We start from the raw sequence: 14,709 nt of genomic DNA on the forward strand, positions 1-14,709 counted from the left end.
GGAACAACAGCCTCAGCATAGGGAGATAGTAAGATTTATTGCTTATTACTAACAAGTTAGAGAAGTGAGAAACAAAGGAAGGAAACCAAAAGCACCTTCCCCCCCATCCATCCTCTTCCACCTCCTCCCCCCAAGCGGCACGAGGGAATGGGGAGTCTAGCGCTTCTTTGCCACTGCTCCTTCTCAGTCACTCATCTCCTGTGGTGTGGGATACCTCCCACGAGATGCAGTCCTTGGTGAACTGATCCGGCATGGGCTTCCCACAGGCAGCAGCTCTTCAAGAACTGCTTCAAGGTCCAACCCTCAGGAGCAAACTGCTCCAACCTGGGTTGCCCACGGGCAGCAGCTCCTGCCAGGTCACCTGCTCCTGCGTGGTCTCCTCTCCATGGGCTACAGGTCCGGCCCGGAATCTGTTTCAGCAGAGTCTTCCATAGGCCGTAGCTTCCATCGGTGCAGTGACTTGTGGAAAACGGACTCCACAAGTCACTAAGACTGTAAAGTAGGTATGTTTATTCAGTGCTGGGCAGCACGGGGGGGTAGTCCCACCAAAATCGTGCGCACCTGATGTGGCAACTTGCCTTGGTTATATGCAGTAAAGAGTTACATATACATGAGGTTTTACAATACGCCTATACATACTCATAACCTGTCTCCACTTTGTATTAAAACTAGTTCCAAGGAGTGACTTCCATAATCTCCTCCCATCTGTGCTTGTGCAATGTATTCTATTGGTGGTCGTGGGGATGAAGATTGATGCCTCTTCCTCATCACCCCTAGTTGACCTCTTGGCGCAGAATCAGTTGCTCCTTGGCTCTTGTCCATCTGCAGGACCAGTTTCTTAAGATAAGCTCACACTCTTATTAGGAGACTGACCTTGGTAAGGGGCCCAGGGATTCTTGCTGTAGTTAATTTGCACAATGTACCATAGATAGCAAAAACAGTAAGTATCATCCTAGTTTAATGCCGTCAGCCCTCTATTGCTACTTGATAAGATTCTCCTAACTCCCTCTCTCAGTCCCCCCTTTTCTAAAAAGCTAGTAAATTCTTTTATTGTATTCTCCTAACTCCCTCTCTCAGTCCCTCCTTTTCTAAAAAGTTAGTAAATTCTTTTACTAGGTTCAACATAGTGTTTCTCTATTGCTCTTTCAAAATATGTTAGATGCCAGTTTCTGTCTGAGTTGGTTCTTTTTCCTCTTGCTGTAGGAGTTTCTTGTACTCTTAAAACATCATAAGGTACATCGGATCACTACGCAAAGAACCATGGACAAAACCACGACCATAATTATTGTGATAAACAACTGTTTCAGCTAGGTTAGGTTTGGCAATCAGGAAATTAATTTTTCTACCAAGTCTGTAAATCCCCAGGATGTATTAGCCTGAGTTATTGCATGCAAAATTTCATTCTTTTCCCAAATCTTCCCTAGGTCAGTCTCAATCTGTTTTTGTTTGTTAACACATACACAGCAAGTTTGGTTCATGACTGTACGCAATCCTTCCTCCTTGGCTAAAAGTATATCTAATCCCATCCTATTCTGAAGCATTACTTTGTGTAGGGAGGAGATTTCTTCCTGTAATGCTGAAAGAGCATCGGCTGTGGCATTTTCAATAATTTCTAATGTGGCTGAGATATTTACAACAGCTTTTTCTAATTCACTTATTCCCAGGGATGGAATCAACCACCTTACAAAACTGTGAAATCCCGTGGGTCTTATCACGAGGGGGTTATTCAAAACAGTCTGTGTTTGTCTCCATAAGGTCCGGACCATTCCTGGAGGTAGTTCAGTGAATGTACCCCCTCTACGGCTAAGATAGCCCCTGATACAATGACCCTTCCAATTTAAGGGTAAGCTTCTTCGAGCATGCCCATCTCCACATAGCCAATAGAATCCTTTTTGTAGCGTGCAAAATTAAAAGTTCCTACATATTCTGCCATATTACAGTTGTCAGGTTCCAGGGATAAATAACTAAAAAACATGGTGTGCGTCTTGGGTACTCTCTTGAGCAGGAAAATACTGATTCTTAGTGGCTGAAATATCACTCCGTCTAGATGTGGAGGGAGGTGATTGTTCTATGAGGTGGTGGAGCCTCTGGGACAGTTTCTCCACAGCTGAGACACAGGCCCGTAGCGGAGCAGAGAGATTGTCTTCATATTTTTGAAGCTGGCAGGGTAGATTATACACTGTTGGTCCCATCCCCTCATCCAAGTGAATTGCTACCAGCGTACTGGCATGTGCTGATGGTGCACTCCGCACAAATTTACGCCACATGGATGTTGTGCAGTGGACTTCATCTTGAGGTGTCTGGGCGCTGTCCAAATCACTATAAATCATCTCCAGCACAGCTTATTCCCACAGATGCTGGAGACCTTTATCCATAGTGGCCAACTTACCTACTTGATATACAATATCTTCCTTATGGAGATACCTTTCTTTCACAGCTGCCAGGAGTTGCCTCCAGAGGCTGAGAACGTGTCCCTCTCCCAATTCTTTTGTCAATTACCGTTTCTCTAGAGAGGGATCCCAGCTGCTTGGCTTCATTGCTTTCTAATTGTTGGCTAATGGTCCCAGTGTCCCAGCATCAAAGCAGCCAGGTGAAGATGTGTTCACCTGGGCGTCGACCATAATCCTTTCATATTTCTTGCAACTCACTCAGGGATAGGGATTGAGTGGTTTCTGATTCCTTTATGATTTCCATCTCTTCTTCCTGCTGTTTTTGTGATGGCTCTGCTTTAGAGGTGCATGCCATTTCCCCTTCTCCCTCCTTCTTAGGAGAGACTTCTTCCCTTACTAAACGAGCTGACTTCCGTTTCCATTGTTTTGACTTGACTACGGGGGAGACTGATGCCATAGTCGGTTGGTCCTCTGGGTCAGCCACAGCATGTGTTACTTGGTCATCAGATTCAGAGACTTCCTCCCTCTCTTCAAGGTGCTGGATGATGTTAAACAGTGTTTGATAGGAGTAAGCCAGGACCCAGCACAATGCTGCAAGCTGTCGTTCTCCGGCATTATCAGGGTCAGGGCATACGACTCTCAAACAGTCTATCAGGTTTTTAGGATTTTGCACTTGTTCAGGAGTGAAGTTCAAAACTGTTGGAGGAGACACCCGTGACAGGTACCTGCCTATATACTCCTACACACCTTGCTACCCGCCACCATACTGTTTTGGGACATTTTCCTGGGTAGCCTTTCTAAACAATCGACTAATCTTAGAGAGAAGAGGAAACCCGTTATTCAGAATTAGAAATAGCAATATATGGGTTACACAAGGATATTCAAAATACTCAAAAACTGTTGTAATTAGCCCAGTGTGAAAGAAGGAGGAGGTACCATTGCTGATATTATTAATAAACTGACATCCAGATGAGGAAAGGAAGGCAGTATAGTTCTGAATATTCTCTAACAGATAGTTTCCATGAGATCCAAATGATAACAGTGCAGAGCCTGAATGACAGATTAAATTCAAGGCCAGTGCTTGGCAGCACAGCGAATTAAAAAAAACGAACACGGATTGTAGCACATTCTCAGATCGAATATAGAGGAGAAAGGAGAACATGACACGGATTGCATGACATATGATCAAAGAAGCCACTATTAACAGGACACTGAACATGGTGACTAGGAAGTAAGTGTGTTAGTTGTAAGAGTTTTAATCAATTCTATTGTTATCTCAACCCTTGGGGCCCCGCGTTGGGTGCCAAAAAGGACTGTGGTGGTTTTACCGTGCTAGGCAGCTAAACACCACAATTGCTCTCTCACTCCCCCTCCTTATATGATTGTGTCTGCTCAGCAGCAGACACAACACTGGTGTGATACCACTGCTGTTCTAGCTACAAGTGCAGAGCACAGCACTGTATGGGTTGCTGCAGGGAAAGGTAACATCCCAGACAGACTGATTACACACTCACATTCTTTCCGATTTCATTGAGCTGTTTACCTAAGGCCACCATTTAGGAGGTCATAATTTCATCCCCAGCTTTCATAGATATTCCTCTTTGTATTTCATAGGGTCATCCATATAAGATTTCAAAGGGGCTTAGCCCTTCCTTTGCCCTTGCTCTAGTTCGTATATGCAGAAGGGCTAAGGGAAGGGACTGAGGCCAAGCCAAATTTGCTTCCTGTCCCAATTTCACAATTTGCTGTTTGATTAAGGGGTTCATTTTTTCTACTTGGCCACTCGACTGAGGGCGATATGGAGTATTGAAACATGGAATTAGAAATTAGAGAGCAATTGATTAAGAATGAATAGGTGCTACATTTGTGATGTACTGTGCCTGTGCTGCGCTTAGACCTCCACATAACAGGAGCCCTTCGGACCCCGAGAACTAGATCAAAACAACCTCATGGTTGGACTTTAACCAAGGGGTCTGAGATAAGGAGGACCGTTCACAAAGGGACAAGATAAAGAATGTCAAACATGCAAGGCCTCAAGATAACAGGAGCCCCTCAGACCCGGAGAACCGGACCAAACCAACGTTATGGCCCAGATTGTGACCAAGGGCTCAGAGAGCATGCGCAAGGAGACGAGGTGAAAAGTTCAGCCCTGAAGAAGACATCTTACTTCATCCTCACAACCCTAAGTGCCCACCACCAGAAGGCACCGTGCAAGCGCAGACAGGAGGAGTTTATGGAAATGACTTCTTGGAACTAATTTTAATGCTAAGCGGGGACATGTTATGAATATGTATAGGCATACTGGGAAACCTCATGCATATGTAAATCTTTACTGCATATAACCAAGGCAAGTTGCCGCGTTAGTTGCGCACGACTTTGGTGGGACTACCCCCCCGTGCTGCCCAGCACTGAATAAACATACCTACTTTACAATCTTACTGATTGTGGAGTCATCTTTCCGTGCATCAGTATGAAGTTGCCAGTCTATACCCAAATGGCGGCTAATTTCTTGTACCACTCTTGAGAAAAAGTGTGGTCCCCTGTCAGAGGATATAGTTGCTGGAACTCCAAAATGTGGTATTATTTCTTGTATCTTAATTACTTCCCGAGCCTTGGCTGTTCTAGTTGGGAATGCTTCCGGCCATCCTGAAAAGGTGTCGGTTAATACCAATAAATACTGATACCCACCTTTTCTTGTGAGTTCAAAAAATAATAATTTGCCACTCTTTGGAGCTTGATGACTTTTACACCTGTCTAACAATGGTATACAAATTAGGCCCTATCCATTTTCTATTTAAAAACTCTTATATTACTTCAGCTCCCCAGCACGCTTTATTATGTTCTCCAATTACCATTCAATTTAATATGGTATCACAATTCTCCCATCATTTATTTATGTGAAACCTGTAGGTAACATTTTCCGTTTACAACTTAGAATATTCTACTTCATTTTCTAAAGCTTTTGTTAATGCCTGGTTTTCTGTTTGTGATATATGGAGTAATAATTCATGTCAAGAAGATATTAATAAAGAAGGGGGGTATGTGGGAGTGTGGCCATGGAGGTCGGGAAGCGCCATGGTTGATGATAACATCAGACTCCTAACGATGAGGCCATCAGGAATGTAAAAAAGTTTAGAGGGAACAAAGAAGGGTGATTCAGGAGACTCCATGCAGTTTTGGTTTGCTTGTTCTCCAGCCATTAAGGCATGGAAGTTACTGGATGTTTGCTGTTGCTGTTATATGCAAAGTTGTTTGACCTATGAAAAGTTGTTTTGAAAAGAACTGCTGTGGAGAGAAGGGTATAAGAGGGGAGCCTGTCCTCAGGACAAAAAAGGCAACACGATATAATGAAGTTATGTCATCAATAAAGAAGTAGAAAGAAAGAATGAATAGGGACAGGCTAGCAGAATGGAGACCAGGACAGGAACAGGCACATTGATCGCCTCATGAAGATAGGTTCGGCCAAACTCAGCAAACTGCAAAGAGAAGCTCGTACAGAAAGTCGCTGGAAATGGGCGCACCGGAGCTGGGAAGAAGCTCGAGCTGAGAGAAGCGGACCCGCGCACACAACTGACCCTCGCTGGTAAGCAGTTGCGCATTATGGGGAAACATACGTCCTTAGAAACAAAGACTGTCCTGGTAACCTTACAGCTTATTCTCCTTCTTAACAATCGGACAGTTCATTGTTATAAATGAGGTCTCAATTCAATCTGAATTTTGTAATATTTATAAAACAAATATTTCTAAAAGGTGTAAAAGCTATAAAAGGTATAAAAGGGAAGTAAACAGCACTGGGTGTGCGGGGAGTCTATGCTCCACCAACACGCACACACAAACATCAAACATTCTAAATACATGTATACAGAACATTGCTTTACATAATAAACCGAGTATGCCTATACATACATACAATCAGGATAGGTAACAAACAATCCTTTAAGTTCCATAACAGTCTCCATTTTCCATTCTTCGGGCCTTATGTATCCCGTTCTTCCCAGATCGAAGAAAAGCATATCCATCTCCTTTTCAAGGCCAATGAGGCCTGGGTCAAAAGGCACGTCCAGGTCAGCAGGGGGCATAACAGCAAAAGCCTTCGATGGCTGTGGCAGCAGAGGGGCCAATGGCCATGGCATAGCAGTCGGATCAGTAAAGGAGCCCGCAGCTCCCTCACTATCTGGCAAGCCACACGTTTGTGATTGTGGCTCCACATGGCTCTTTAAGGCCTCAGAGATTGCTCGCCAGGTGCCGAGCAATCCCACTGCAACCTTGTCGTTTTTATTTGCAGAGTCCCACACCTTGACCTCAGTTTGGTCCCATATTTCAGGCTCATAAACTGTCTGATTGTTAATAAGGAGAATAAGCTGTAAGCTTACCAGGACGGTCTTGGCTCCTAAGGACAGATTCCCCATAATGCGCAACTGCTTACCAGCGAGGGGCAGTTGTGTGCGCAGGTCCGCTTCTCTCAGCTCGAGCTTCTCTCCAGCTCCAGTGCCGCCTCTTTCCAGTGACGAGCTTCTCTGAGCAGTTTGCTGAGTCTGGCCGAACCTATCTTCATGAGGCGATCAAAATGCCTGTTCCCGTCCTGGTCTCCGTTCTGCCAGCCTGTTCCTCTTCACTTCTTTTTCCTGCTTCTTTATTGATGTAACTTCATCGTGCTGCCCTTTTTTTTTTATGGAGTAGTAATTCGTGTCAAGAAAATGGTTGATATTAATAAAGAAGGGGGAGATTTGGGAATGTGGCCATGGGGGTTGGAAAACCCCATGATTCAGATAACATTTGACTATTAACGATGAGGCCATCAGGAATATAAAAGAGTCTAGAGGGAACAAAGAAGGGTGATTCAGGAGACTCCATGCAGTCTCCGGTTTCTTGTTCCCCAGCTGTTTACTTGTTCTCCAGCCATTAAGGCATCGATGATTCTGTGTTTGCTGTTGTTGTTACATTCAAAGCTGTCTGACCAATGAAAAGTTGTTTTGAAAAGAACTGCTGTGGAGAGAAGGGTATAAGAGGGGAGCCTGCTCTCAAGAAAGGAGAAGAAAAAAAAAGAAAAAGGCAGCACGATGAAGTTACATCAGTAAAGAAGCAGGAAAAAGAAGTGAAGAGGAACAGGCTGGCAGAACGGAGACCAGGACGGGAACAGGCATTTTGATTGCCTCATGAAGATAGGTTCGGCCAGACTCAGCAAACCGCTCAGGGAAGCTCGTCGCTGGAAATAGGCGCACTGGAGCTGGAGAGAAGCTCGAGCTGAGAGAAGCGGACCTGCGCACACAACTGCCTCTCGCTGGTAAGCAGTTGCGTGTTATGGGGAATCATATGTCCTTAGGAACAAAGACTGTCCTGGTAACCTTACAGCTTATTCTCCTTATTAACAATCAGACAGTTTATGAGCCTGAAATATGGGACCAAACTGAGGTCAAGGTGTGGGACTCTGCAACTAAAAATGACAAGGTTGCAGTGGGATTGCTCGGCACCTGGCAAGCAATCTCTGAGGCCTTAAAGAGCCTTGTGGGGCCACAATCACAAACGTGTGGCTTCCCAGATAGTGAGGGAGCTGCGGGCTCCTTTACTGATCCGACTGCTATGCCATGGCCATTGGCCCCTCTGCTGCCACAGCCATCGAAGGCTTTTGCTGTTACGCCCCCTGCTGACTTGAACGTGCCTTTTGACCCAGGCCTATTGGCCTTGAAAAGGAGATGAATATGCTTTTCTTCGATCTGGGAAGAACGGGATACGTAAGGCCTGAAGACAGAGTTGCTTGACAACTTAAAGCGAGATATATTGTTCAGAAGGAATGGAAAAATGGAGACTGTTAAGTCATGGAACTTAAAGGATTGTTTTTTACCTTTTATGTATAGGCGTACTTGATTTTAGTAAGTTATGGAACTTAAAGGGTTGTTTGTTACCTATCCTGATTGTATGTATGTATAGGCATACTCGGGTTATTATGTAAAGCAATGTTCTGTATACATGTATTTAGAATGTTTGATGTGTGTGTGTGCGTTTTGGTGGAGCATAGACTCCCCCTGCACACCCAGTGCTGTTTACTTACCTTTTTATACCTTTTAGAAATATTTGTTTTATAAATATTACAAAATTCAGATTGACTTGAGACCTCATTTATAACACTACCAACTGGTAACTGGGACTTGTCCATATGCCCATGAACTTGCATTCTGACCTTCCAGGAAAGAAAAAGCATTACAGTAATCTGTAGGGAGAGAAAAAAAAAATAGCCTGCATTTTTATACTTTTCCTTTACCCTGTTCACTTTCATAATCAGATAGCTATATATTTAAAAAAGAAAAAAAAAACACAAAGAAACCTCAAAAAAGCACAATGGCTTCTGAAAAGTTCAGGTTTGCAAGTAGTACATGTTCAATATGATGGTGCTTTAACATAAAATGAGCAGTGCTTGGATCAAGGGTATAAACGTAGGTCTTTCCTCTTTCAGGCAGTGTCCTAGATGCATGGCCACAAACTCCTCACTGCCCTTTTTTCCAGGTAACCTGTTGAAACTGAAATGCATTTTTGGATAGCAGAATAGCTTTAGGTGAATGAGTTTAATTCTGTTCAAAATAGCACTTGACCTTGTGGATACAGTTCAAATCATCAAGTGGAAAGGAACTGAGTCTGGATGTCTCCTTCCTCATGTCCTGAGCAGGGAAAACCCCTTCCTTTTTTTTTTTTTCCCTAAACCAAAGACAGACCTCTGCATAGTTATGGGAGAGGTCTGCTCTTCTAATCTGAAGCATTGTTTGGAGCTTCCCTCCCTCCAATTTTGAGTCAAGCCTCTAAGCCTCTATTTTGGTTTAACCCAGCAGACAGCAAAGCACCACCCAGCCTTTCACTCACCCTCCCCCCGCAGTGGGATGGGATGGGGGAGAGAATCGGGGGGGGGGGGGGGGGAGAAAGTAAAAGCTTATGGGTTCAGATAAAGACAGTTTAATAGGACGGAAAAATAAATAATAATAATGATAATAGTAATAATAACAATATGTACCAAACACATGATGCACAATGCAATTGCTCACCACCCGCTGATGCCCATCCCTGAGCGGCTGGTTCCCCCCACCCCAGCCAGCCACCCCATATTAATTGTTCAGCATGATGTCATATGGTATGGAACACCCCTTTGGCCAATTTGGGTCAGATGTCCTGGGTCTGTCCCCTCCCAGCTTTTTGTGCAACCCCAGCCTGCCTGCTGGCAGGACAGTGTGAGAAGCTGAAAAGTCCTTGGCTTGGTGTAAGCACTGCTCAGCAACAATTAAAACATCAGTGTGTTATCAACATTATTTTCATCCTAAATCCCAAACACAGCGCCCTACCAGCTACTAGGAGGAAAATTAACTCTATCCTAGCCAAAACTAGGACAATATCCACTCCTTATTCCATAACATTTATGTCAAGCTCAGGTCCCACACTTTCCAATACATTCCAATGAATCACCACCTTTCATATATGTATATAAAATGTCCATGGATTTTGTTTTATTTGTGACTGACTGGGCTCCACCTGTCACAACAGTCTTTTAGGGCAGAAGAGATGGCGTATGGTGCTGGATTGTCACATGCTGAAGCCCGTTCTGATTACATCAGACCGCTGTGTTTGTCCAATTCTATCAAAATTCATTCATCGTTATTTGAGCGACTGTTTCTGTTATGCCATTAATAGGACATGCAGCAATTATAGTATTAATGACATACAGCATTATATAGTAATTACCATCATACAATTCAAATCATGGGCTATTCTCACCCAACATTAAAACCCCTTGAGGTACACATCGGACTTCCTCATTTGTCTGCGTTACCCAAAAAGTGCACCCAGATCCCTGAGCAAAGGGATCCCACAGATGGGTGTCCTGGTTTCAGTTAGGATAGAGTTAATTTTCCTCCTAGTAGCTGGTAGGGTGCTGTGTTTGGGATTAGGATGAGAAGAGTGCTGATAACATGCTGATGTTTTAATTGTTGCAGAGCAGTGCTTACACCAAGTCAAGGATGTTTCAGCTTCTCACACTGTCCTGCCAGTGGGCAGGCTGGGGGTGCAGCAAGAGCTATTATTTATTATTATTATTATTATTATTATTATTCCTGTCTTAATAAACTGTCTTAATCTCAACTCACAGGCTTCACTTCCCCAAAGAAGCTTTTTTTTTTTTCTTTAAGTGAAAAAAGTTGATGGTATAAATCAAAACATAACTTTGTTACAAAACATAAAACAAAACATAACTTTCAGATAATAGTTAATAGTTGTCAGCAGTGATGCTCAACAACAATAATTAGCATTCTTGACTTCATACATGTCCTTTTCCTTCCCCTTCAAAAATGAAGCAGCTTTGAAATTACTAGAATACCATGAGTAAACAGCTACTTGCTAAAGCAGCAACATACACTTTGTAGACAGGGTCAGAACAGACCATGGACAGCACACTGCAGCAGGATTTAACCACAACATCTTCTGAGGTAGTGTTCTGAGATGACCCACTAGCTGCTCCCAGAGCTCCAACACTTTTGTTGTTTCCATTGCTACTTCCAGAATTTCCAGTGCTTTCTCCATTAGCCAGTAATAGAGCACCACTAACATCATGGGAAAGACGTCTAAGTGCCATCTCTTGTATATTCCAGTTTTGAGAAAACAAGCAGCCAACTAACTCCATTCCAAATACCTGCCAAGGAAAAAGCAACCTTACATGAGTCAAATTGAATAATATCACAACTTAAGAAGAGCAATCAAAAAAGAGCAAAGAAATGTTTCTCGTGAAAAATCATTTTAAGTAGTCTGACAGCAAAAATATGTCAGAGGGTATACAGTCTTAAAAAATTCTATGATAGAAATCAACCATCATAAATGATGAATCATCAGTTCTCCAAAAACTCTTCTAGGACATGTGGGGGAATGACAGTATGGGTAGTTTCATTTACCGTGGTTTAATTACTTAGTATGGAGTTTGTTTTTAGATGCTGATGTAAACAACCCTGAACTTGAGGTCCAGCTATACTAGACAAAAATTACAGCAAAAATATAGGCAACATACATTCTCCCATTCTTTTAAGTGTATAATCCCTGCTCAGTTGAACCCACCTCTAGGCTAGAGAGTATTTAGGCTATTTGCAACCCAACTTAAGTAACAGTAAGTGCCAATTTTGTATTTATGTGACACTTGCACAGTTAAGACCAAAATTAGGAATACTATATTTTATTACATGGACCTTCAATAAGAGGCCATATGTTGCAGGAAGAACGGCCGAAAGCACGACAGACACTAGTATGGTCAGATCATGCTCCATTTTATTACCCGAATAGCCTAGGTTTTATAGCGAACTTACCGGGGGCGGATAGTGTCTCACACAAGATTATTGGTCAAAAGCACTCAGACAAACAACTGCAAGAAAACAACCCCACCTGCAAGAAAACAACCCCCTTGTGATTAGCAGTCACGTAGACCTTGTCCTTGAAGCCAGCTGCTGGTAACAATATTTTTCTAAATTCCTCAATTGGGCGATGTGGGAACAATGTCATGGGAACTTCTCAGTTGCCCTGGTAGCTTGGTTTGCTCAGCTGCAGCAAGCCATGGGATTTTTGCTGTTTCAAAAATCCCTCAACAGCCATTGGTTGAAAGGAATGATTTCATATTGAATCTTTCTCATGTGCTCTTTCAGGAAAGTAATGGATTTGTGAATTGACTCATTATGATCAAAAAGGTTCAAACAGCACATTCCCTCAAAGTCCTCACACCCATGCCCTTGAGCCAAAAGCAAAAAGTCAATAGCAGCTTGATCCTGTAAGAGCGCATGTCGCAGACTATTTTGATCTGGTAACATCTCCTCAAGTATCTCTGTCGCGGCATGGGCTTGTTTCTTGGCCCAGCATACCAATTTTTCTAAGTTGTTAAGTGCGGCCGCAGATGCCACTCCTGGCACGAAAATTGCCAATGCTGCTCTAGCTGCAACACCAAGCAACTCAACATTATCGTTGCAATCCATTGCGAGCAATACCCATTTATGTCTGGTGATCTCACGCAACTGCGACAAGCTAGGATCAAATATAGTAAGTTTACCTAAGTAACATGGACGTCCGATAGCATTTGCAGGGATACCTTACCAGGCCCTATCCCTGCAAATCAGAAAAACATCAGGAGGTAAGGCCATAGCTGTACGATTGTTCCAAACGCTATAGTTGTTACCCCTTGTCTCCGTGCCATAAGCCCCTAAACCTTGCCTAGCAGTGTTTTTTATTGTTTGAGAATTGTGAGGAATGTTTTAACAATTCCAATTCGTGTCCATAAATTCATGTCCATAAAGAACAATTCTGTTTGAATCCTGTCTGCCTCTGGGCCCTGCACTGGCAATTTAATTCTTGAACCACAGATGCAGTGTGTCCCAGTCTCCCCCTCATTCTAGTCAATTTCAATTCAAACAGTTACAGTTTTTTTCTGTCTTCTTCCAGATTGATTTAACACTGCTATAGATGTGACTGTGAATAGCTGGGAAAGAATGTTTTAATTGCTCGTGAGTCGTCAAGCTGTTTGGGAGTTTCAGAACAACTGATAATAACTGGTGACTGCTGGTGACTGTTATGAGATACTATGTGGATCTTTGGTATCTGGCCAGGGGGGCCAAGAGATTAAGAGGAAGAAAAAAGAAGCTGAAGGACGGTTGGGAGACAAAACCTGCAGAGAGTGTTCCATAAACTTGGAATGGTGCCGAGTGAGTACAAAGGTGAGAGGAAGACTACGAGCCTTCAGCATGAAAGACCCCTAGAGACCCCCAGAGGAGACTGATGCGCATGCTCCAGTAGGAGGAACTGGACCCCGGAAGCTAATTATAATAATCTATTTTTTTTAGAAGTAGTAATGAATATGTATTAGTCTAGGCGCATAAAAATCAGCTGCTTGATGTAACTGGTGTGCGTCCTGGTGGAGCGGAGACTCCCGGTGCACCCAGCGCTGTTTGCTTACCTCTATTCCTTTATATTCTTTTAATAAATCCTATTTTTCATTTAATCCTAATTTGAATCCTGAGCCATTTATAACAATGGGCTCCTCCTTAAGGTCTGGTCGGCTGGAATACACAGTCTCCATAGTTTCTAAACAATCGTGAATCACAGGTTCCGCCGGAGCATCGCTAAGAAAAGAGGCTGGATTCACAATATTAGTTATCACAATTTCCACATCGTCCTGTTCTACCAATATTGCTTGATATTTCAAAAATCTCTGAGGAGATAACCAATGAGCCCCCTTTTGTTCTAAAACTGCTGACACAGTGTGTGAGACAAACACTGTTATCTTCTGCCCCATTGTAAATTTCCGGGCTTCTTGTATATTCATAATTACGGCTGCCACTGCTCGCAGGCAGCCTGGCCATCCTTTACTTACTTCATCCAATTGTTTGGAGAAATAAGCCACTGCCCTTTTGTAAGGTCCCAACTTTTGTGCTAGTACCCCTAAGGCCATACCCTGTCTTTCATAGGAGTATAACCAAAAGGGTTTAGACAAATCTGGTAAACCAAGAGCTGGGGCTCGCATCAACTCCATCTTAAGCTTCTTAAAGGCTGCTCGGGCTTCTCCTGTCCATATTAGTCTTATGCAGTTATCTTTAATTAAATCATACAAAGGCCTTACAATTAATCCATAATTATTGATCCATAATCTGCACCAACCTGTCATTCCTAGGAAAGTTCGTAATTCTTTAACAGTCTGTGGTTCTGGGGTACGACAGATTGCTTCCTTGCGTTCCGTCCCCAATTCACGTTGTCCTCCTGAGATCTCAAATCCTAGGTACGTCACGTGGGTTTGAACCAATTGTGCCTTCTGTTGTGAAACCCGCTATCCATTCATTCCTAGGAAATTAAGGAGGCTCACCGTCCACTGTATGCAGCTTCTCCTGTCTTCGGTAGCAATCAAGAGATCATCAACATATTGCAGCAGGAACCCTGCAGAATCATAGAATATCCTGAGTTGGAAGGGACCCTTAAGGATCATCAAGTCCAACTCTTGACACCGCACAGGTCTACCCAAAAGTTCAGACCATGTGACTAAGTGCACAGTCCAATCTCTTCTTAAATTCAGACAGGCTCGGTGCAGTGACCACTTCCCTGGGGAGCCTGTTCCAGTGTGCAACCACCCTCTCTGTGAAGAACCCCCTCCTGATGTCAAGCCTAAATTTCCCCTGCCTCAGCTTAACCCCGTTCCCGCGGGTCCTGTCACTGGTGTTAATGGAGAAAAGGTCTCCTGCCTCTCGACACCCCCTTACGAGGAAGTTGTAGACTGCGATGAGGTCTCCCCTCAGCCTCCTCTTCTCCAGGCTGAACAGGCCCAGTG

At 43.5% G+C, this 14,709-nt stretch overlaps 1 pseudogene; it reads left to right on the top strand.

The window, feature by feature from the left end:
- The window catches only part of LOC137846926 (mitogen-activated protein kinase kinase kinase 1-like), a 270,989-nt pseudogene that overhangs the window by 203,629 nt on the left and 52,651 nt on the right, over positions 1 to 14,709 (top strand).

Source organism: Anas acuta, chromosome W (assembly GCF_963932015.1).
Source record: "Anas acuta chromosome W, bAnaAcu1.1, whole genome shotgun sequence".
Classification (NCBI taxonomy): Eukaryota; Metazoa; Chordata; class Aves; order Anseriformes; family Anatidae; genus Anas; species Anas acuta.